Source organism: Dendrobates tinctorius, unplaced genomic scaffold (assembly GCF_039654945.1).
Source record: "Dendrobates tinctorius isolate UK_male_01 unplaced genomic scaffold, ASM3965494v1 ptg000022l, whole genome shotgun sequence".
Lineage (NCBI taxonomy): Eukaryota > Metazoa > Chordata > Amphibia > Anura > Dendrobatidae > Dendrobates > Dendrobates tinctorius.
This window is the reverse complement of record NW_027361690.1, coordinates 17,140,164-17,162,682: the sequence shown is the minus strand read 5'-3', so window position 1 is coordinate 17,162,682 and position 22,519 is coordinate 17,140,164. Positions and strand designations below refer to the sequence as shown.

At 42.8% G+C, this 22,519-nt stretch overlaps 1 protein-coding gene and 1 long non-coding RNA gene across 8 annotated transcripts in view; one reads left to right on the top strand and one right to left on the bottom strand.

The window, feature by feature from the left end:
- Positions 1–22,519, bottom strand: part of SEMA6D (semaphorin 6D) — a 94,983-nt gene that overhangs the window by 63,162 nt on the left and 9,302 nt on the right. The window lies entirely within an intron of this gene.
- Positions 8,750–22,519, top strand: part of LOC141084053 (uncharacterized) — a 180,445-nt gene continuing 166,675 nt past the window's right edge. The window contains exon 1 of the long non-coding RNA XR_012230917.1: positions 8,750–8,881. This is a non-coding gene — a long non-coding RNA (uncharacterized lncRNA). The remainder of the gene's footprint in view (positions 8,882–22,519) is intronic.

Sequence of the window (22,519 nt, the reverse complement as noted above, 5' to 3'; positions counted from 1 at the left end):
GTATGGAGGCCTCCCAAATCACCTGACAGATAAGACCGAGGAAAGAAGGATGCGGCTGTGGGAATATCAGCGGCGAATGGTTTTATGGGGTGATGAGATAAGCCGCAGTCAGAGGAGTCTGGCCGCAGCTCTCTCAGAGAATACAGAAGCTCTATGCCTAGTTTTCTTCGGTATGGGGGAGTCAGGAGAGATAGCTGTCAGTCCGTCAATCGTTTCACCAGCAGCGATCTATTGTGTATGTTGCCCCTTGAAACTGAAATGTGTCAATCCCATGGCCTCAAGATATACAATGCAATGAAAGCAAAGAAGCCACCACTATGGCAGTATGACATGTCGTCCTGACCACCCCAAATCTCTCAGTGGGCTACCAGCGGTAAACATACGCTGTTATCCTTAAGGTCTGGATCCAACATGCGATGAATACGGCCGAATCTCGAATGTTAATACTCGGCACTGCCACTGGCACTCAGAGTGGATTGTTTGGACGCATAGCAATACATGGAGCCGCACGCTCCGCTCCTGAGCGACTCCTTAGTTCCATGTGAGACTCGGCCATATTCCTCGCATGTGTGATCCCGGTCTAACAGCTATTTGCCCTGTACCCTATAAATATGAACACTTGCCATAATCATTAAACATATTTATGGAATATTAGTCATAAATACCAAATTGTCAAAATTCCACCAAAGTGTTAATATGATGTTAAAAAGCCATCAACCCTGCTGTCAATACTCAGAAAACTGATCAGCACTGTTGAAACGTTCTGCCCAGCTGTCGATAGCAAACAAGAAGTTTCTTTGTGTTTTGTAATCATTCTCCTCCAATCCATAAAATCATTTCGGAACAATAGTTGAATGATCTAAGTGCCAAACAATCGAGTTATGCAGAATTCCCTCATTCTTTATGTTGAAAACTTTGGCCCACAGTCCCATTGTTTATTGATGGAGTCATCTGCCAGGAGAAGACAGTCATTCTTGGACGTCAGCTACATGCTCCAGCAGCTTCCAAAAGTAAAAGTACAACATGTCATACAAAGCACAAGAATAAATGGGCCTTAGACGCACAGTCCCAGACTTTAATAAGCGGACTTGAGAAATTGGCTTAAGGACACGTGTATGGCCCCATAAAAAACATTGCCTTTATTATTCTCAGTGCTCCTCAATCATCTTGGTGTATAAAGAGCCTAATAAACATAGGTCAAATTATTTTACCGATGCAGTAGATCAAAAATCTCATTGTCAAGTAAACCATTCCACAAAACTTTTATTACAGGTGATATATAGGATCCATGAAACACTAAATTCTCCTTCAGTCGCAGCTGGATAAACCTCTGCAGCCAGGTAGACAATGGCCCTATAAATCTCATACTGACACCTACTTTTTAGCTTGTTTTGAATGAAGTCTATGAAAATTTTGGGGTGTAAGTACCGATAATTCAGTCATCAAACTGGATGCAAAGTCCAAACTGGCTATAAAGTCAGCAGATTTATTCATTTCTGCCTTGATTCATAATGTCAATACCATAGTTAATTAATCTTGTTACTATGCAAATATTTATAGCAGATTTTTCAGCAGTGGGAAAAAAACATGGCAAAAATGCAGCATGTGAACAAGACCATGGGGTATGTGAACAAGTTGAGTATTTGCAATTTTTTTCTGCACCAAAAAGCAGAGTTTTAGGAGAAAAAATGCTGTGCAAAATACCTGCTTTTAACACATTTTGTTCAGTGTTTTACATATTTGTGTTGCTTTTTTCCATTCGTTTCAATGGGTGAAAATACTTCAAAAATGCTAAAAGATTTGATGTGCTGTAGATTTGAAAAAATACTATGAAGGTTCAAATCCACAATGATAAAATAAGCTGTGTGCGCACGAGATTTTAAAGATATCGCTTTCATTTGGCTGGTACTGTAAAACGCAAAGTATTTTACGTGGAAAAAGCGCAGCGTGTGAACAAGCCCTTATAGAGCTATAGGTTTATTATTTCAATAACTACAGTGGTTCATCAGATAATTGCAGGGGAGCCGATCGCCTAGTTCATACTGCACAAACCACGGGCAGCAGAAATCATGGTCTGGCTGCACAATTAGAGGCAGGCATGTCTTTCTCTGAAACGCTCCGATGTTTCAAAGGCAATGTGCTATAAAACTCTGGCAGGTGACCCTGGGAGGAGTAGAGACTGGTCCTTCACCACTAGCGGGCTTCTCCTGGCACTGTGGACACACAGACGAGACCTGTCAATCACCTTCAGCAGCGCTGGGAGAAGCCCAATACAACAGTATTAAACAAAAACCAAAAAACGGTCAGATTTCCATCCAAATAAGGCTAGTTTCACACTAGCGTTTATGAGCGCAGCGACGGCCTGCGCACGGCCACCGCTAAGCCCCGCCCCCTGCCGCGCCCCGCCGGTAGCTCCGCCCACCGGCGCATGACGCTGCATGTGCCCTGCATCCCCTATCTTTATCACATGGGGCGCAGGCCGTGCGCAGTATGCGTTTGGCGGCGCATGTGCCTTTTTGACGGTGCGCCGACGCAACCAAACTGCAGCAGGTTGTGTTTGGCGCAGGTCGGCGCACTGTCAAAAGGACGCATGCGCTGCCAAACGCATACTGCGCACGGCCTGCGCCCCCAGTGATAAAGATAGGGGACGCAGGGCGCATGCAGCGTCATGTGCCGGTGGGCGGAGCTACCGGCGGAGGCGCGGCAGGGGCGGGGCTTAGCGACGGCCGTGCGCAGGCCGTCGCTGCGCTCATAAACGCTAGTGTGAAACTAGCCTAAGTGGTATGACTTTTTTTTTTCACTTGTCATCTGTGTGCAATCCATGTTTTACTCAGCAGCTACTAATCATTTCCAGTTTCCTATGTTACAGATGGGTAATCGGCACTCCTCATTGACTAACATGGGTCAGTGTGCTACCTGATAAAGAATTAGATACACACTCGTCCGATGTATACGGTGGCGTGAGCGAACCCTTAGGTCACGGTCACACTATCAGTATTTGGTCAGTATTTTACCTCAGTATGTGTAAGCCAAAACCAGGAGAGGAACAATCAGAGGAAAAGTATAATAGAGACACGTCACCACTTCTGGATTTATCAACCACTCCTGGTTTTGCCTTACAGATACTGAGGTAAAAAACTCACCAAATGCTGAATGCGTGACTGCGGACTTATCGTGTATTTTCTCTGAAATGTTTATATATGTTTTTATGGATCTGAGGTTTGGACAACATATACCCAGGTGACAGGTTCCCTTTTATAGTATACATCTCTCCATATGAATGGTCTGTGCAGAAACACGATTTATACCACAAGCTAATGACAACTTGGTGATGTTCTGAAAAGTTGACCTTATGTCCAGTAGAAAAACAGGTATATGCCAATTTTCGTAATTACACGTCATTTTCATTTTTCTCATCATCATTTATCCAGCCAAAAAGCCCTCGTACACTGTAGGTTAATGACAGTGCGATTCTCCATTCATCCAATGTGTATGAGGCCGGTTCTCCTCTGACAGATCATATAGAAGGGCTGACGATTTTTCTCCTGTGCATTTTTGCCATTTTTCTGTACCAGCAAAGTGAGATTCCTGAAACCTGCTAGTTTTTTCCTTGCACATTTGACTCATCGGAGCATTTTTATAAATTCTGCAGTGTGTCGGTTCTCTTAGTGTTTTTTTGTGCATTTTTCACCCATTTAAATGAATTGGGGTAAAAACACAAGTAAAAAATGCATAAAAAAGCAGCCAAAATGTACATATTTTATGCAGCATTTTTCCTACCATCACTCTGGTTTTTGCAGCAGAAATACTAAATGTATGCCCCTACCCAATACCCCCTCCCCATGTAAAATATATCACATGAACTCCTTATCTTCAGAAAAGTCAATTGGACATGTAAGGCCGGGGTCACACTTGCGAGTGTGATGCGAGAAACTCGCGCGAGTCTCTCACATCTATACCCGGCACTGCCGCCGGCACTCGGAACCGGAGTGTTCAGCTGCATGTATTCTATGCAGCCGCACACTCGAGTGCCGGCGGCAGTGCCGGGTATTGATGCGCAAGCTTCCCGCATCACACTCGCAAGTGTGACCCCGGCTTAACACTTACTAACAGCTTGCCCCAGTCCTGGGCTAAGGTAACGTGTGATAATAACCAAGCGCGTGTCACCTATGTGCTATAACTGTTGTTAACCAATTAGATACTGCCAACTTGTGACCCGATCCATGTGCTTGCTATACCCGGATGATTTCGGAGGGAGGAGTAGAGATGTGTGCGCTTTGTTCTTCATCACTGTGTACTTAGTCTCTTTTTTTTTGTTCCTACTTTCTTCTACCGAAGCCTACAGCGCTGTTCTTGTTTGTCAGCAACAGATACTTCAGATCCAGCATTGGAGCAATGGAGAGGATTCGGGGGCATGATACTAATTGATTGTGATAGAACAAATAGCAGATCTGTCACTTAAAAACACGACTTGACTTGTTTCAAAGAATCCACATTAACACCTCTTGATCTATGTCAAAGTGAAAAAATGTTTAATATTAAAAACGATGAAGCCGCACCACTGAAAATCTCGGCTTTGATCTTAATTGGCTTCTGGTACTGCTAGTTATATTTCAGTTGTTTGCCAGCTTTTAATATTACAGAAATCCAATCCTTCCCCCTTGAACAAGAACACGCTGGCAAAATTCTTGAAAATAGATTCAATGCCTTGTAATGATTGCTCACGCCTAGTGCTTCGTTTCACTCACTCCGAGAACTAAATGTTGCTTTGATTAATAAAGCACTTTATACAGACTATTTCAAGTTAAAAAAAAATTCTAAAACCTGAGATAACTGCATTTTTATTTTAAACTTTCATTTTGAATAATACATACAGGTGAGATCATTATATCTGCTCAGTCTACATAATTCTCCTATTAGACAGAACCGCTTTTAATAATATATAGCGATTTTTTTTCTCCTTCCGTGATGCCGCAAATTTTGCAGGCAAAAACGATTCCCTGCTCCACTGAGCTCATAATATTGTTTTGTGCCCTAGGCCTGAGATTACAACGCGAGTTGACACTGGGATCAGCACCAAGTTCTACCATCTGAAAAGCAGTGGTCTACTTCTTGATGGAAAATATTTTACACACCATAGCGGAAAGAGCTTATTCATCATTTCTCTTAGATTACAAAATTAAATTCAGTCATTTTTAGACGTTCTCTATGTAACATGACGGACGCTCCGGAGCGGAAACAACCACAAAACTTAATACAGCACTTTTCATCAAGTCTTCTTTACATAAGACTATGAAGAGGAGGATGAATGAACTCATGGAGATCAACATCCGATACTGCGGAGACACCATCACGTGTTTCTCAACGCAGTGATTCTAGAGCACTGCCCCCATCCCTTATGGGAAATATGTAAAACATGCAAAACAGAAGCCGCGGAGACACCATCACGTGTTTCTCAACGCAAGCAATGACCAGCCAGGTCTTTGCCCAGGAAGGAACAACCACGGGAAGGGCAGTCTCCAATGAAGGAAACCACCTATGCCAAAACATGGTATCCATCCACATACAGCTGGCATAGGTGGTTTCCTTCATTGGAGACTGCCCTTCCCGTGGTTGTTCCTTCCCGGGCAAAGACCTGGCTGGTCATTGCTTGCGTTGAGAAACACGTGATGGTGTCTCCGCGGCTTCTGTTTTGCATGTTTTACATATTTCCCATAAGGGATGGGGGCAGTGCTCTAGAATCACTGCGTTGAGAAACACGTGATGGTGTCTCCGCAGTGTCGGATGTTGATCTCCATGAGTTCATTCATCCTCCTCTTCATAGTCTTTTTACTAGGCATTGCTCCTACCAGCCAGTTTCCTACTCCACACTGATGAGGGGCAATACCCCGAAACAGCTGTATGTGGATGGATACCATGTTTTGGCATAGGTGGTTTCCTTCATTGGAGACTGCCCTTCCCGTGGTTGTTCCTTCCCGGGCAAAGACCTGGCTGGTCATTGCTTGCGTTGAGAAACACGTGATGGTGTCTCCGCGGCTTCTGTTTTGCATTCTTTACATAAGAGACATGAGACTTGACAACCACTTACTTGACCAGATAAACTGCAAGTCACCAACCTTTGCCTGAATACTGAACGGCAAATCTGGAATAGTTGATCACCTGTCCCTATATTACTGCCTTTTAAAGCGCAGTCAGATTTCGATCCAACTTATACAGCCATCTGACTGTGTCCCTAAATAGATTTGTTAAGATAATTGGTAAGCAGGAGGACCATTCCTATGGGAGTTGTAATGGGACATGCTCTTTAAATGGGTTCTTAGTAATGAGTAACCTTTAAGTTTTAGAAGGGTTCTTGGACAATAAGCAGACAAATTTTCCTTCTGTCCAAAGATCAGCTGTCATCTGTAGGGAACTCAGATGTAAATGATTAATTTATTGACCTGCAGTTCCTCCACAGGAGAACTGAGGTATCAAATAGTGCTCAATCAACTCAATTTGCCGTCTACCTAATGATGTATAGATCCGGTCCTCCAGACTGAAGGACGCTCTTTGTAACTGCTCTCTTCTCTTTTCAAGAGATAAGGATTAACATAAGACTGTTTGTACTCTCTAAAGGTCCCGTTACATTTAGCGATGCAACAGCGATCCCGACAACGATACGACCCGGTCAGGATCGCTGGTGCATCGCTAAATGGTCGCTAGTGAGTTGCCAAACAGGCAAATCTCTCCACTGATGCAGAAAAAATACAGCAATCCGTCGGGGGTCTCTGTTATCTGTTACACTGCAGCGATTCTGACGTCTTCCGCCTGCGTCCATGAGTTCTGCGACGTCGCTAGTCGGCGCCGAACACAGCGATGCATGCCGGCCAGCGGGACGCCAACGATCAGAAAATGGCCTGGGACATTCGAGCACGATCAGCGATATCCAGCAGGGGAGCCGGTCGCAGTTACGTGTCACACAAAGCGAGATCGCTGGCGAGATCGCTGTTGCATCACAAAATCAGTGACGCTTTAGCAATATCGCTAGCGATCTCGTTATGTGAGAAAGGCCCTTTAAAGTTCCCTGTTATGTATATAAAAAAAGACTTTTGGAACTGGAAACCCACTACAATATAACATTTTACAGAATATTAGGGATCTGAATGCAGCAAAAAAACTAACAAACTGGATTCAAAAACAAAACATGGTCCAGCATTGGTGGTACAGTTAAAATTCTTAAGTTTTCATAAGATCTTTGAAAAATCCACACAGACAAGCGCGTTTCGATTACGTATACTTGTTCTTGTTAGGTTTGGCCACCCATCCACCCTGCTATGCCTAAATCTCCGTCTACCCGCTCATGCCTACTTTACAGTGCTTGCAACATATAGATATCAAAGTCCAAAACCTGCCATATATGTAATTTCAGATAAAGCCAATGGCTATGGCACTTTCTATAACAATTCTATGGGGCACTTGTTGGATTTCTGAGGCACCCAAATACTCCCTGAAGATGAAAAGTTAGATGTACATGGAGTGTATGAACCCAGAGACTGATGAAATTAGCCACGCATGATACACTACTGCCAGCGAACAACACCCCTGGCTCAGATTGTGTTTCCATAATCAATACAGGCTTGTAGCATAAAGCCAGAGGGAAATTTCATGAATTCCAAAGGCTCAGAAAGCTCAGCTAGAGCATCCACAGCTGGAAATGAGCAGCACATTAACAGCCCAATGTCAAGTCAGTAAGGGCAACCATGAAAATTGGACAACTTTGTATTTTTAATCTCGACAAACAGACCTCTTTATACTTTGTAAGCTTTTAATCAAGTCACTATCCTATTTGTAAAGCTGGACTAGCAAAACACCCTATAATTCTTATCACAGAGTGCCATAAACACACAGTTACAACCTTTTCACCATATGTACTATTATATCCAGAAGTGTTTTGACCATTTTCACAGCCTATAATCTACCTGTAACAGGCTCCAATCAAAAATATAGCAAGTCGATCTGCGCTCTGCTAGTTTTATTCATATCTGGAATTATTGTGGGGTTTTGTGCAAATCATCATTTATAAAAAAAACCCTTTACATGGTTATCGGAAACACCCCCCCAACGAAAAAATGTGATTTTTATGCCAGATAAAAGATACAAAAACGATCATTTTGTTATACAATCAGTGTACATATACTGTATACATGGAGCAATGACCAGGGATGAACGCTTGCAAAAACTAAGGTTATGTTCACACATAGTTTTTTGCTGTGGATTTTTCTGGCTGAAAATCCACATAAAAATGTTTCCAAAAAGCTTTTACACCTTAGGCTAAGTGCACACGATGCGGATTGGTCTGCGGATTTTTATCTGCGGAACCGCAGGTAAAATGTGCTGAAACTCCTAAACCCTTCATCCAATTTTAATGTGGATACCCTCAAATGAAAGCTGAAAGTCTGAACTTCAACTGCATCTGAATTGTTTTGTTTAAAATTCATTGTGGTAATGTCTGGAACCAAAATTAGAAAAATGTTGTCTCTGTCCAAATATATATGGACCTAACTGTACATTATGTTGTTTAACAGTTCCCTTTACTTTTTTGAGATTATATATATATAAGCCAAAAAAACCTAAGTAATACTGAATGCTGGCTGCCTCCAGTCTGATCTTGCACCCCTCCCATTTGGCCTTGCAGGTGGCGCAATCAGCTCTACCAGCCCATAAATTGTAGGCTGAGCCCGGTAGTGACATGTTGGTCCAAAGTTGTAGGCTGGTGGCCCAGAAGTGGCTTGTAGTGTAGAGCAGGGACCCATCAGAGGGAGGTCACCTTGCCATGGTTGATGGGCATACATGAATTGGCCAATTTGTGCGCTAAGAACCTTCATTTTTTTCATCTATTACTGTAAGTAAAAAAAATTTTTTATGAAATTTTGAAAACTTTGCGAAATTGAATGTTTTTAATATTTTTCTGTGTTTTCACATGGCCTAGATTCATGCACATGTGCTGCTGTGTTCTATTTTGTGTATATATATATATATATATATATATATATATATATATATATATATATATATGCACAAATACTGCGTATAGATTTCAGCAATATAGTCATTCATCGTGAACTGAACAACATTTTTTTAATAACATCTGTAGTGGACATCAACGATAATGTCTATATAATGCCAAATTCCACTCCGTCTTGTTCTATTGAGCGCCAAATCATTATTCTTTACATGAGTAGGTTCATTTTCAGCAGACAACACGTCAATGGGAGCCCATCTTTGCCAGTGCCATGTAAGTGCCCACCTTCCTATCAAAGGCTTCATTTATACATCATTAATGAATATAAAGCTCATCTAATCAGAGAAGAAATAGCTCAGCTATATAAAGCCGTGCGTCTTCTCTAAATGCAATTAGGCTGGGTTACTCATCAGTGAGAAAAGCTCAAATTAAACCAGGTCCTTTCTAAATGTTCTTTAAATTAGCCAACTTTGGAGCGAAGCAAATAGAAATGGTGCAATGATGAGTCAACGCTGTGATCATAGGGGCCTTATTTACATATGAAATACACTTTTGTATCTCCCATGAATAAAGTTAAAGTGAAACTTTGCCTCGATTATAATAATAATGAAGGCATTTGTTTCCCCCATTGCAAACTGCCAGCCTCGAGCGAGCGGCACGACTCGGAATATTTACACAGTCATCAGCTAGGAAATAAAAATCATTCTGAAATAACATTTCCACAGCCTATAATAAGACATTTTAATATCCTTTTGTGGTTTTATAACACAACAACCCAAACCACATGTGAATAATGACCTGCAAAAGGTCATGTGTAATTCTTACATACTGCATCATGTATAAATACATACTGTATATCAAAAGTAAAGAATAGAAAAATGTACGGTATATACATAGCAGAAAAAAAACTAGAATGTTAGTGGATGGTACACAAGGAAAGAGTTGTCACCATCTGCTTAAAGCCATGGCTCACAGTATACTGAGCCACGCTGTGAGCAATGACTGTAGCCGCTCCCTGCATCGGCCCTTTGACTGTAAATTGGCAGCTTTCAGGAGGAAATAAGTTTATTTTCTCCCCATAGCCGCACTTTCAGTAAGGTGGCCAGACAAAATTGTAACGATATTTACCGTCAGATTGACCCTATATCCACAGGTAAATAGTATTTTCCAAGGTGACAGGTTCCCCTAGAAAAGGCTTTCCAGTACAATGACATTGATGTCATTACCAGATTGATGGGGATGTCGGGTGTTGCTTCCATCTCAGGCAGCGCCTGGTATATAAACAGTATATGGAGGGGGATAATACCACGCTTTCAGATGAATATCTGGAAGTGGTCACACTAAACAGCAGGATGGAGCAGTGGTACTCACATTGCACCACAGTGGTGTTCAGTACACTGTTCACTGATTACCACCGATTGGTGGGGATGCCGGTGTTGGACCACCAATTTGATCACTTAGGGTCCCGTTTCACTTAGGCTAGTCGCACACTAGCGTTTATTCGACGCAGCGCACGGCGCCGCTAAGACCGCCCCCTGCCGGCTCCCTGCCCGCCCCATCCGGTCATCGTCGCCTACTATCGCACATGGACGCTTGTGATCTGCGCACCCTATCTTTAGCATAGGGTGCGCAGATTGTGCGCTAGTAGGATTTTGGCGTGCGCTGCGCACTTTTGAAGGTGCGCCCGTGCGCACCGAACGCAGCATGTTGCATTTCGGCGCACCTTCAAAAGTGAAGGGAGCCGGCAGGGGGTGGGGCTTAGCGGCACTGTGCGCTGCGTCTAATAAACGCTAGTGTGAAACTAGCCATAGCGACGTACCAGCGATCCCGACAGCGATACGACCGATTTTGTGACGCAACAGCGACCTCGCTACATGTGACACGCAGCGGCGACCGGCAATCCCGCTGGATATCGCTGATCACCCTCGAATGTCCTAGGCCATTTTTTGATCGCTGGTGTCCCGCTGGCCAGCATGCATCGCTGTGTTTAATGCCGATGAGCGACCTCGTTGGCAACGCAGAACTCAGGGACGCAGGCGGGAATCGTCAGAAAAGCTGCTGTGTGACAAGGTACCAACGACCTCCGAGGTCGTTATATGGATCGCCGTATCGTTGCTGCGTTGCTGAAAAGATCTGCTTGTTTGGCAGCTTACTAGCGACCATGTAGCGACGCACCAGCGATCCTTACCAGGTCGTATCGTTGTCGGGATCGCTGGTGCGTCGCTATGTGAAACAAGACCCTAAGCCTACGAGGTACTAGACCAAAAGAAAACTGGATTGACACATCCATAAACAAAACTTCATTTTATTTCATCTGGTTTAAAAACAGGATATCCAAAGGTTAAAAATCATCGTGATTCTGTCACGTTTCTGGGGTTGCTGTCCATTTCTCGTATTCTACGCTTTTAATCATTGGAATTCCCATTTTTAACCATGTGGGGATGTTGAGCTGGTGGACAGCTCTGCCTGTGGTAAGAGACAGAGAGATAGGAAAAGAGGGTGTCATGTGGCAGTCTGTCCATTAGAGGTCAGTGGAGAGCACAGACGACAGTGGTTATGTAACTGCCACAGGTCAAGGTGACTCTGATTGGGCAAAGGTGACTGTCAGGTGACAGTGGGCGGGACTATCCAGGCTGACAGTACAAATACTGAGGTAAGCTTCTAGAAGCTTCAGTCAGCCTGGGGAGCTCAAAAGGAAGGAGGGTCTGTTGTACTGGGGAGAGCCCTCAGGGAGTTTGGACAGTGGAGACGGTCACGGGGGTGACCCGAAAGGACGTTGGTCACAGACAGACGGCCTATGAGTGCCTAGTGATTGGTGGACTTTGTCGGGTGAAACGCCGTTGTGGATTGGCCTAGGGCAGCCATGGTGGGAAGAGCCACCGTACAAGAGAGAACAGTGTGATACTCCTGTCCTGCATTGTGCTGGTCGTCACAAGGGCGGCTAAAAAAAGCGGAACCTGTTGAATACTACTCTTGTCTCTGTCTCGTGCCTGCCAACGTCAAGAAGTGGGTCACCCCCCATTCCTGTGAGTACAGCACACCTTTGCCGCCCATCTGCACTAAAATCAGCAGCACCACCAAATCATCGCCTCAGCTCAACTCAGCCCAGCCCCCGACCCTACAACCAGATGAAATAAAATGAAGTTTTTTGTGTGGATGTGCCAATCCAGTTTTCTTCTTGTCTAGTACGCACCGTTTGTCGACAGGCACAGAAGAGGGCAGTTCCATGGTAATCGGCACGGTGAGGCTTTGCAGTTTGTTTGTTTTTTTGAGGACTTTATTCCCATAACGCCTATGAGGTCTCTGTGCACCCTCTTGTCAGTTGGATAATGTGGCTCCTAACTTTGTGACATTACAACGTGTTCCGCTACCACATGGAGTGAAGAGGCCAAAGAGAATGGGCATGACAGGAGAAGGAGAAAAGACACTTGGAGCAGTGGATGGCAGGCTGCGGTGCTGGTGGGAGAGGTCAACAGTGAGGCAAGTATTTTTTTTAGATGTTTGCCTGGTCATTTTCAGTAGATGTTTGCCTGGTCATTTTCAGTAGATGTTTGCCTGGTCATTTTCGGTTCAGTAAAATGGTGGCTGCAGCTAATTTTGCTGAATTCGCATAGAAGGTATTGCAAAAAATTAGCATTCTAGTAAATACTAATTTTTGTAAAATTCTAGAAGAATTTAATTCCAAATAAATTAGCTTTTCAATAAATATAGGTCATCACTATCACGGTACTGGAAAAATCCAATAAAAGAGAAAGTATAAAAATACTAAACTATATTAATATTCCGCTCTTCTACTTACAAAACACAGCTTTAAAATCTAAACATAGAAGGCATTAGAAATTTGAAAATTGTACAGTCCCATGAAATGCAATGCTTTTTGAGGGCCACATGTATAAAAGAAAATTAAGAAGGCTAATAAAAGCAAGCAAAGGGTGGCAGCACAGGATTAGAAATAAAGTGGCAATACAGTAAGAGAAGTGTCAGCCTTTGGAAAGCTCACTATTCTTTTATACCCTTAACTTTGGCGTTATTTTCAATTGTTTAACAGATATGTATTAGTCATCTCCTTTTAAAACTGTGTAAATGCCAATTTTGCCCATTTTTCAGTCTGTGTAATAAAGTGATAATGTAAAATCTTGGTTGATTTTTGTTAAATTTTAAATGACCTCTGAGCAAGAAGTATTTTTAAGTGTGGTCGGAAAATGATTACAACACCGGTAAGACGGGACATAAATTTATTAACACTATACATAGTCTGAGATCCACAGAAATTATTCACTAAACATAACCAAAATGAACGTTTAATTGACAGTGTAGTCTGGCTAACCAGTTAGGCCTTTTCCATTTTGCAAATTCACAAGCTGAACTTGGGGTGTTAAGTAATAGCCCAAATTTTGTTCGAAATCTCAACAATTATATAATAAAGGTAGACCTGGTCCGCTCAAGCGCAATGGTCCCATAGACACCTGTGTTATGCCAGCTATGCCACATATGTTTTGAAAGTCAAAGTGTTCTCGGTCAGATTTTTATTGAAACTGGAGTTTTTTTTAAGGAAATGATAGCAATCCAAACTGGTTTCTTTGTATCGCCCAACATACTGTAACATGAAAGAAAAGTCGTAATGCAAACCCTGTGTGTCCCCCATATTTCTTTTGGTTTCTTCTGACAGTGCAAAATAAAAACAATTAAACAACTTCTAAAATTTGAGATTTTTAAAGGAAACCTGATATATGCAGCCTGAACTACAGGTAGCATGTGTATGACATTGGATATATCATTTCAGCAAAGTATGTTTTCTTTGCAGGTTAGCAGAGAAATCACACATTTAAAATAACAAAGCAACGAAAACCCCCGCACTTGGTGGAAGATGTGAGCGTGGACAGGATCGGACTGTGGCCATTTCACACTGCGTGCACATCCTTGGGTCCACATTTGGACCCATAGAAGCGCAAGCAGCGCAAAACGGCCGTAGTCCAATCCTGTCCACACTCACATCTCGCACCGCCATAAGTTCACGTCACTGAATAAAGAACTGCATCTGGATCAGTGAGTGCTGCCTTTTCATTTTCTGGATGTCATACATTTAAAGAGTGGCTGTGGACCAAGTGGTGACTAGTCTAAAAGGCCATTCCTGGTGGCTTCTCCTCACAAGCCCTTGATTAAGAGGTCTCTTCTTACATACACACAAATTTTTTGAGACCCATCACTGTAAGGGAGAGGGTGGTAGTGGAGAAACCACCTTAGGTTTAGGGAGCATGTATCATCAACTGCCAGGTTGCCTTTAACATTCTATCATATCTCCCAAAATTATGATAAAACGTAGTGCTCAACAGTGGCATGTAAAAGTTTGGACACCCCTGGTCAAAATTACTGTTATAACAGTTAAGCAAATTGAAGATGAAATGATCTCTAAAAGGCCTAAAGTTACAGATGACACATTTGCTTTGTATTTTAAGGACACAAAAAGAATAACGTCATTTTTTTTTTTGTTTTAAAAACGACAAAAAAGGAAATGGGCCGATGATAAAATTTTGGGCAGCTTTGGAGGTTTGTGTGCTCTCATAACTTTGACCAAGCTTTCAGACCTAAATTTTTGCATTTTTTTAATCAAAATGATGTTAACTATGTACCCTATATTATTTTCATGCACTACTGCTGTTAATTTATTTACTGCGGGGTATTTACTTATTATGTTTCGGTCTTTGGATTTTTCTGTCTAGCTTACACGCTGCATGCACACCAGTTTGTATCCCAGTTCATTTCAAGTTTTTTTCAGTCTATTTGCACCATGTGCATATAAAGGCATGGCCTACCTTTTCTTTGAGCTGGACATTATATTGATGTGGTTCTCCATGGTTGTGTTTCTACTAGCTGGGCTCAGTCCTTCTCAACCCTTAAGGTACTGTCACACTAAGCGATAGCGCTAGCAATATCGCTATAACTTGTGACGTTATAGCGATATTGCTAGCGATATCGCTATGTCTGATACCTACCTACGACCTGCTCCTCCGCTGGTTATCGCTGATCACGCGAGAACGTCCAGGACTGTTTCTCGTCGTCAGCTTCCTGCGGCGCTTCCTGCTGTGACGACGAGCGTGGAGCCGGGCGGGAGGACGCAGGATCGCCTAGTGTGACAGGTAAGTAGCGACCCCCGTCCCCAGCGATGTTGCTGGTGAGATCTGCCTGTGTGGCAGCTCACTAGCGACCACTTAGCAATATACCAGCGATCCTGACCGCGTCATATCGCTGGTCGGGATCGCTGGTGCATCGCTAAGTGTGACAGTACCCTTATCCACATTGCATGTCACTTGAAAACAGTAAGGTTTTAATAGTGGGGTTCTACTGTTCAGAGACACCTGCACAAATATGGTTTTCATGGAAGAGTCTTCAGAAGAAAACCTCTCCTGCATCCTCACCATAAAATTCAGCATCAGAAGTATGCAAAATAACATCTAAACAAGCCTGATATATTTTGGAAAAAAGTCATGTTGACCGATGAGGTTAAAATAGAACTCTTTGGCTAAAAGGTATGTGTGGATAAAAAAAAGGGCACAGAATTTCAGAAAAAGAACATCTCACCAACCATTACGTATAGGGGTGGCTCAATCATACTTTGGGGTTGCGTTGCAACCAATGGCACAGGGAACATTTCACTGGTAGAGAAGAATGGATGCAATGAAATTTCTTTTCGCTTCAATGTTCTTTTTATTGAGTTTTAAAGCATAACAATGAATAAAATGAATCAATGTTACATTATAGAATACAGTGCTTGACAAATACATTACGGATTATTCAAGAAGCCCGCAGTACAAACAAACACTTCCAGCTTGCGTTATGCATTTTTTACTAATGAAATATAGTTTGATATCCGAGCATAAAGAGAACTGCTCAGATTAGTGTAAATAATAGAACTAGTGTCCCTGGCTCAATTATAACACTCAACTTCTCCAGTTTAGCTATTTGGGACAATAACATATAAATTTATAGATAGTGAGTGCAAGAGGAGAGAAAGTAGGAAAAAATAGAAAGTGGAAGGCGGAGGGGGGGGGGCAGTAGTTCGTCACTAGATAGCGTCCTGTATCATATCCGAATGCATACTTGAGCTAAAGATAATCCAAGCTTTCCAGATATCCTGGAATGGTACTAAAGAGAGATTCACTAGTGCTACCAACTCAGCCATGTGGTATAGCTGGTCTATTTTAAAGAGCAATTGTTGAAGTGTGGGAACATTCTCAGATTTCCAGTGAATGGGTATTAAAAGCTTGGCTGCCGCTATTATATTATTAACCAGTGCGGATAATTTTTTATCACTCAGCCAGACCGGAAAATTCAAAAGGGCGGTTTACGGTGTTAGTGTGGCTGTCTTTCCAGGTATCTTTTTGATGACACATTCAGTAAGCGACCAAAAGCGTTTTATGACTGGGCAGGACCACCATATATGGAGATAGTCGCCTTCTTCGATGCCACATCTCCAACATTTCGTGTGAAGATTCACTCGCCAGGCCTGGTATTGTGTTTGTGAAATATACCATCTGGACACTATCTTATAAGAATTTTCTTGGGTTCTAACACATTTAGTCAGACCATGAGAGTATTTATAGATGTGAAGTACCTGGTCTTGTGAGAAAACATAGCCCAGGTCTTTTTCCCACTTTGCTATATATGCGCGTTTGGATGCAATGAAATTTCAATAAATTCTTCTTGCAAATATAACACAATCTGTAAAAAAGCTGAAGTGGAAAAGACGATGGCTTCTACAAATGGATACCGATCCTAAACATGTGAAAATCCACAACAGACTACCTCAAAGGGCACAAAGGTTTTACAATGGCCCTCACAGTCCCCTGATCCGAACATCATTCAAAATCTGTGACTAGACCTTAAAATAGCATTAAAATAGCAGTGCATGCAGGACAACCCAGGAATCTCACGGTACTGGAAGAATTTTCCAAGGAAGAATGGATGAAAATCCCTCAAAACAAGAATTGACAGACACTGGCTATAGAAACCATTTACAAGCTGTGATACTTGCAAAAGTGGGTGCTACTAGGTACTAATGATGCAAGATGCCCAAATGTTTGCATAGGCACATTTTCCTTTTTGTAATTTTTAAAATGTAAAAGATGACAATATATCTTTGTTTTGCCTAAAATACAAAGGAAATGTCTCATGTTTAACTTCAGGCCTATTAGAGATCATTCCATCTTCAACTTGCTTAACTGTTCACAAAAACAGAAATTTTTACAATGGGTGCCCAAAATTTCACATGCCACTGTATGGTTATAAGACTGGGGCTCATAATCTAAATTCCCCATTAGTTTGTCTTTGGAGTGTGGGAGGAAACCCACACAAACACGGGGAGAACATACAAACTCCTTGCAGATGATGTCATTGTAAATTTATTTCCTCTACAACCACAAACATCCAAAGCTGGATAAATTCTAATAAACACCTGGGAACTTCCAAATTTTGGTATATCTGCAACATAGTTGGCAGGACTTTTGGCTGACTTGTATCTGATGTGTATGGCTAGGCTTGCTGAACCTGAAGTACTAACATCATACTATAATCTCTGCTGGGACAGTATCTGTTCTATCAATATGAACCCATGATTATTCGGGATGATATCTTTCTCATTGGTGTCTTCAGGCTATTTTGTTGGCAAAATGTGTGATGTTGGCAGAACTGAGCCAGATGGATGATAACTACAGTCAGTGACTCAGCTGTGATATCGTACTGACAACACATTACCAGAAGATATTAATGAAATGCAACATGATAATTGACAGTAACGCTGCACGACCTTTTAAAATAATCAATAATGGATGCATTTATGGAGCCACATTAAGTCACATCTAGGAATTAGCTTAGCAATATACCGTAGCTTCAAAGCAAATTCCAGAAACATGACAGAGATTTGTCCATGACATGAACAATCAGAAAATCCAGTTACTAAGTTTAGTAAGTTCAATTGGAGGTAATAAAGAAGGAAGCGCTTCATATTTAGACTTTGGAGTTTATCTGTTCAATTAATCAAAGTCTGTTTTGGCAAGAAGGTTAATTGTCAAAAATTGGCCAAAATCTGCTTTAGGAGCACTTTAGCAGAGCACTTGAATATAGATTAGCTTTTTAAGGCTTCCATAATCTTTAGACGAAAGTAGGCCGACCTGTAGATATAGGTAGAGTCGGTTGTCAGTCTACAGACCGATTTACGGCAATAAAGAAGCCCTCCTACGAACATTTTATTTCATTAAATGTTTGTATATGTGTTTGGTGTGTAGTGCGAGTGTATTAATATACTCACCTCCATTGCTCTCTCCGGGATCAAGCACTGTTCTGCTCCTCTTTACAGTGATGTCACCGCACTTCAGACTAGTTGTCACACCCTATGTTCTATGTTTGAGCTGAGAGACCCTTTTACAATGTAAACCTATAGACCCCTGTTCTGTCATGTAGGCTAACATTGTGAAAGTCACTTCATACAGATCACAGTGTTAGGGCCCCGTCACACATAGCGACTCACCAGCGATCCCGACAACAATATCAACGTGTCATGATCGCTGGTAAGTCGCTATGTGATCGCTGGTGAGCTGTCAAACAGACAGCTTCACCAGCGATTAGCACAGCAACGCCGAGCGCGCGGCATCGATGTGTACATTAGTTACCAGCGCGCTGATGCAGGGAGCTGGTAACTAAGGTACACATCGGGTAGCTAAGGGACGTGCGTCCCTTAGATACCCGATGTGTACCTTAGTTACAAGCTCCCTGCATCAGCGCGCTGGTAGCTAACGTACACATCAGGTATCTACGGACGCACGTCCCTTGGATACCCGATGTGTACGTTAGTTACCAGCTGATCGCTGGTCTCCCGCCTGTCACACGCAGCGATGCGTGGTGGCCAGCGGGAGACCGGAGACCAAAAAAATGTCCAGGGCTTTCCTACAGCGATCAGCGATACCGGCAGGGGGGCCGGTCGCTGATCGCTGTCACACACAGCAATCTCGCTGGTGAGATCGCTGTTGTGTCACAAAACTTGTAACTCAGCAGCGATCTCGCTAGCGAGATCACTATGTGTGATGGGGCCCTTACCCGGAGAGTCTGAAGAGAGGTGACATCAATGAGAAGTGGAGCAGACGGCGCTGGATCCCAGAGGGTGCAGCCGTAGATGAGTATATTACTAATACACTCAAACTACATTACATGAATATATTCAAACATTTAATGAAAAAAAATATTCATGGGAGGACGTCTTTAAACGACCCCCCATCAACTACTTGCTCCTGATCAATGGTTGTGTAAAAGCGTGTTTAGACAGTCTGACTGCATTTCCCATGTGCTCAGAACAATCTGTAATAGACATCGTGCATACTCTCATTGATCTTAGCAGCACATGTCTCTTTTACATAACTAAGTATATAGATGGTGCTAGTGTTCAAGTTTTATTCCTCTCAGAAGACGCTATTGGCATAATTAAATTCCAAGAGGAGTCTTGCATGGCTTATAAAGTCTCCTTACACCAGCTTGGCACTCTCCACAAAGAGAAACATGCCCCCTTGGAAACCCAATCAGAGGCCTCTCACCTAGCCAAATCAAATCATCTGCTTTGCACTGAGTAGTGGTAAACACCCCAAAGCACGTCTGAAAAAATTAGTTTCTTGTTTGACTTTTTATCTTAAGTCATGTAGCAGGGCTCCTTAAAGGAGAGATATTGACTTTTAGGATTGATATATCCAATAGGTGGCACTAGAGTTCAAATTTTCTTCCTATCTGGGGACACTATTTGCATGAGCAAGCTTAAAAATCATTTCACCTGAAGAACAAGGGTTCTACTCGTTGGTCGGGTGATTGGTGGCCTGTTTATGTTGCCTTAAGGGCCCGTTACACAAAGAGATATCGCTAGCAATATCGCTATAACGTCACTAGCTTTGTGACGCAGCAGCGATATTGCTAGCGATATCGCTACATGTGATACTTACCTCCGACCGGCTCCCCCCCCCCGCTGATTATCGCTGATTGCGCGAGAACGTCCTGGGCCGTTTCTCGTCGGCCACTTCCTGCTGGGCTTCCTGCTGTGGCGACGAGCAACGCGTGGACGCGGGCGGGAGGATGTCAGGATCGCCTCATCTGACAAGTAAGTAGCGATCCCAGACCGCTGCTATGTCGCTGGTGAGGTCTGCCTGTTTGGCAGCTCACTAGCGACCACTTAGCGATGCACCAGAGATCCTGACCGTGTCATATCGTGGTCGGGATCGCTGGTGCATCGCTAAGTGTAACGGTACCCTTATTAACCATGAACAAACTTTTTTTTGTAGTGTTTGTTCATGATAATCAGCCAGTATAAATCCAGGTTAAGGGGTACTTCACACTAAGCGAGATCGCTAGCGAGATAGCTGATGCGTCACCGATTTTGTGACGCGCCAGCGATCTCGCTGTGTGTGGCATGCATCAGCGACCAGCCCCCCCTGCTGGGTATCGCTGATTGTGCAGGAATGTCCTGGGCCATTTTTTGATCGTTGGTCTTCCGCTGGCCAGCATGCATCGCTGCGTGTGGCAGCGGGAGACCAATGATCAGCGAGCTCCCAGCGCGTGCTTAGTTACCCGCTGTTTACCCTGGATACCAGCTTCCAGCATGAGGTCGCTGGTATCCAGTATAAACAGTGGGTAACTAAGCGACGCGAGCGCTTAGTTACCCGCTATTTACCCTGGATACCAGCGTCCTCGCTGGTCCTGATCGCTGGTGAGTCTGCCTGTTTGACAGCTCACCAGCGATCCTGACCAGGTCGTATCGTTGTCGGGATCGCTGGTGCTTCGTTTAGTGTAATGGAACCCTTACATAAATTGGGGGCTCCCAGCTTTGTCCTGCAGATGATGACGGGGGAGGCAATTGAATTTAAATGCTTGACCCTTTTGTTATTTAGGAGATTTGCTATCTATCGTTCAGACAATGGTTATTTAATTTGTATGGGGGCTTTAAGGTTTCTCCCTACAAACACAACCTAAGGAGATACTTTTCAGTCTTTCAATCTTTGAGAATGGGGCAGTGAATATCTAGAGTGGACATACATACATACATGTCCGCACTGTCAGAGTCAATCTCAGATTCAAGCTGCATATGGAATGGCCAGCCTGACGTAGCTGCTAGGTTCCTTTTATCATGAACATATTATCAAGAAAATGTTCTCCTTTTGAGATTACTTATAGATACACTCTACTTACGTTAGTTACAGCCTGTGTTATAACCAAGTTCACTGTTCAGTCCACTGCTACTGGAAACAGTCAACAAGCTGGCCGACAGACACATTCCCGACAGCTGTCCTGGGCAGCGGGGGCTTGGTTATAGCCATATCAGACTACAGGGCTGTGCTAGGTGTCAAGACTATCCTTCCCAGAATGAGCGTGCCATGTGCCGATAAAGAATACTGGAGAATTTTAGCTCCGAAAAATGAAGAACTGTGATTCATTACTTAATATTTTAGGTGAATTGTGTCCTGATTAACATTGTCCTAATGTAAACCTTATATAACCTGTATCCATATTCTTTCCTGCACAACAACCTGTTCTTATTCTATTTATGGTAAGTTAACATGAACAGGAAATTACATCGGGGGGGGGGCAAAAAAAACAATGAAACGGCCATTAAAAGTCACCAAACATTAAAGACAATTTTACTTTGATTAGGAAAGATTTAGAGCGAATTCACACACAACTTTATGTTGAAAAAAATGTTTTTCATTGTGTTTTTAATGAAGTTTTTGGGGACTAGAGTCTATGTTGAAGGGCATTAAAATATAAAATACTTTATTTTGCTTGTGACTTTCTTGAAGACTTATTTGACTCGGTTGCTTTTTTTTAAATCTAGAATGCCTTGGGAAAGGCATGTGCTTCTAGTATTTTTTTTCCATAGTCTTCCCTGCACGACTTGGGAAAACACTTTGAAAACCGCACCAAGCGTGCCTTCAACAGATTTACAAGTTATATTGTAAGATAATGCATTTCATAATAATCCCGCATTGCGTCATTTTATCATAATAATAACTATTAATTTTATTCCAAAACGAGGTGCAATGGAAAGCAGAGCATGCACTTCAGAATAGTGGCAGTGCTGATTTCAGGGAGTCTGGCCGACCATCTAATGTGTGTGATGGTGTTGTGGGAGAAAACACGGCATGTTCAAAAGCAATTCAGATTCTTATGTTTCCAGGGAAGCATTGACCACGATGCCTAAAAGGTTCTCACTCCCTACCTTCCGTACTCAGAAAAACACGTATGCTCAGACGAGCGTGCATGTGTATTTTTGGGAGTTTAGGATAATTCGCAAACAAAAAAGCCACGTAATAAATATAGACCCCCTCTAACAAGAGACCATATACACCTACAACAATATAGAGGGGCTAAACACGATCAAGAATATCAAACTTTAGGATCGAGGTCTAAGAAGTACCGTTTCTCCTTGTGGAGAGTGACAAGCCAATCCTGGCATGTCAGAGAGAGGAGACTTATAAGCCACGTATGCTGCTT